Source organism: Cebus imitator, unplaced genomic scaffold (assembly GCF_001604975.1).
Source record: "Cebus imitator isolate Cc_AM_T3 unplaced genomic scaffold, Cebus_imitator-1.0 Scaffold266, whole genome shotgun sequence".
Taxonomy (NCBI): Eukaryota; Metazoa; Chordata; class Mammalia; order Primates; family Cebidae; genus Cebus; species Cebus imitator.
Genome location: NW_016107581.1, coordinates 2467203 through 2470081, shown reverse-complemented (window position 1 = coordinate 2470081; position 2879 = coordinate 2467203). Strand labels below are relative to the sequence as shown.

At 48.7% G+C, this 2879-nt stretch overlaps 1 non-coding gene across 1 annotated transcript; it reads left to right on the top strand.

The window, feature by feature from the left end:
* Positions 1–424: 424 nt before the first annotated feature.
* On the top strand, positions 425–565 carry LOC119467214. Its single transcript, XR_005195751.1, has one exon. It is a non-coding gene; the product is annotated as a U4 spliceosomal RNA (small nuclear RNA).
* Positions 566–2879: the final 2314 nt, after the last annotated feature.

The following is a 2879-nucleotide window of genomic DNA, read 5'->3' as shown; positions in this document are numbered from 1 at the left end:
GCTGGAGTGCAATGGCGCGATCTTGGCTCATCGCAACCTCCGCCTCCTGGGTTCAGGCAATTCTCCTGCCTCAGCCTCCTGAGTAGCTGCGATTGCAGGCACGCACCACCATGCCCAGCTAATTTTTTTTTGTATTTTTAGTAGAGACGGGGTTTTACCATGTTGACCAGGATGGTCTCGATCTCTTGAGCTCGTGATCCACCCGCCTCGGCCTCCCACAGTGCTGGGATTACAGGCTTGAGCCACCGCGCCCAGCCCATCCCTCATGTTCTTACCTTCTTATCGGCCCTTCTAACTCTTCTCACCTCTGCCCATTACCCAGTTCTAAAGCTGCTTCCACATCTTGAGGTATCTTTACAGCAATGACCCCTCTGCTAGCTTTCTGTGCTAACTTCCATTTCTCATTGCTAGAATGGAATACCTGAGCTTTGCACGGTGGCAGTATCGTAGCCAATGAGGTTTATCCGAGGCGCGATTATTGCTAATTGAAAACTTTTCCCGATACCCCACCATGATGGCTTGCAATATAGTCGGCATTGGCAATTTTTGACAGTCTCTACGAAGACTGAATATAAAAAAAGAAGAAAGAAAGGAATGACTAAGACAGGGCAATTTATAAGGAAAAGACATGGGTCGGGTGCAGTGGCTGATGCCTGTAATCCCAGCACTTTGGAAGGCAGAGGCGGGCAGATCACTTGAGGCCAGGAGTTCAAGACCAGCCTGGCCAACATGGTGAAACCCCGTCTCTACTAAAATAGCTGGGTGTGGTGGTGAGTGCCTGTAATCCCAGCTACTCAGGAGGCTGAGGCAGGAGAGTCACTTGTACCCGGGATGCAGAGGTTGCAGTGACCTGAGATCGCACCATTGCACTCCGGCCTGGGAAACAAGAGTGAAACTCCATCTCAAAATAAAATTTAAAAAAGGTTTAAATTAGCTGGGTGTGGTGACTCACAGCTATAGTCCCAGCTACTTGGGAGTCTGGGGTGGGAGGATCTGTTTGAGCCTGGGAGGTCAAGGCTACAGTGAGCTGCGATTGTGTCACTGCACTCCAGCCTGGGTGACAGCGTGAGACTTCGTCTCAAGAAAAAAATGTTAACATCACCAGTGACATGGCATATGGACATCACACACCCCCAGGATGATGTAATGAGAGCAGCAATGCCGCTCTGTGGCATTCTCTCTACCTCCACCCCACAAAACTATAACCTCAATCTAAACAAGATAGAAGATCAGAGGAACGCAAATGGAGAGACAGTCTACAAAACAACTGACTAGTAATCTTTAAGTTTCCAGATCATGAAAGACAAGGAAAAAGTAACAAACTATCACAGATTGCAGAAGACTAAGGAGGCATGACAACCAAATGCAACAAAGTATCCCAGATCGCTAACATAGTGGAAACAAAATCCCAGTGAAATCTGCCATGTTGTCAAAAGTATTGTGCCACCCCGATGTCTCAGGTTTTTTGTTGTTTTTTTTTGGGATGGAGTCTTGCTTTGTCGCCCAGGCTGGAGGGCAGTGGTGTGATCTCAGCTCACTGCAACCTCCGCCTCTTGGGCTCAAGCGATTCTCCTGCCTCAGCCTCCCAAATAGCTGGGACTACAGGCTTGCACCACCACGCCTGGCTAATTTTTTATTTTTAGTAAAGACAGGGTTTCACCGTATTGGTCAGGTTGATCCTGAACTCCTGACCTCATGATCCAACTGCCTCGGCCTCCCAAAGTGCTTGGATTACAGGCATGAGCCACTGTGCCCGGCCAATGTCTTAGCTTTAACAAATGAGCCAAAGCAATACAACATTCTAGCATCTGGGGAACCTGGAAGATGGATATTTAAGAAATGTCTGTACTATCTTTGCAACTCTTCCATAAGGCTAAAACTAGTTAAAAGTCAAAACAAAACAAAACAGGCCCAGCACAGTAGCTCATGCCTGTAATCACTCTGGGAGGCTGAGGTGGGCAGATTACCTGAGGTGGGGAGCTCCAGAACAGCCTGGCCAACATGGTGAGACCCTGTTTCTACTAAAAATACAAAATTTACCCTAGGCGCCATGGCTCACGCCTATAATCCCAGCACTTTGGGATGCTGAGGTGGGCAGATCACAAGGTCAGGATATCGAGACCATCCTGGCTAACACAGCGAAACCCCATATTTACTTAGCTGGGCATAGTGACTCGCGCCTGTAATCCCAGCTACTCAGGAGGCTGAGGCAGGAGAATCACTTGAACCCAGGAGGCAGAGGTTGCAGTGAGCCGAGATCGTGCCACTGCACTCCAGCCTGGGCAACAGAGCAAGGCTCTGTCTAAAAAAAAAGGAAAAAAAATAAAAAATAAAAAAGCCGAGTGGTGCAGTGGCTCACACATGTAATCCCACCACTTTGGGAGGCTGAGGCAAGAAGATTGTTTCAGCCCAGGAATTCAAGACTGTCCTGAGCAACAGAGTGAGACCTTGTCTCTACCAAAAATTTTAAAGAAAATTAGCCGGGGCCAGGCGAGGTGGCTCATGCCTGTAATCCCAGCACTTTGGGAGGTCAGGAGTTCAAGACCAGCCTGGCCAACATGGTGAAACCCTGTCTCTACTGAAAATACAAAAACTTAAGCCAGGCATGGTGGCAGGTGCCTGTAATCCCAGCTATTCAGGAGGCTGAGGCAGGAGAACTGCTTAAACCCAGAAGGCAGAGGTTGAAGTGAGCCAAGATTGTGCCACTGCACTCCAGCCTGGGCAACAGAGCAAGACTGTCTCAAAAACATAATGATAATTAAAAACAAAAACAAGTCCAGGCACGGTGGCTCAAGCCTGTAATCCCAGCACTTTGGGAGGCCGAGGTGGGTGGATCACGAGGTCAGGAGATCGAGACCATCCTGGTCAACATGGTGAAA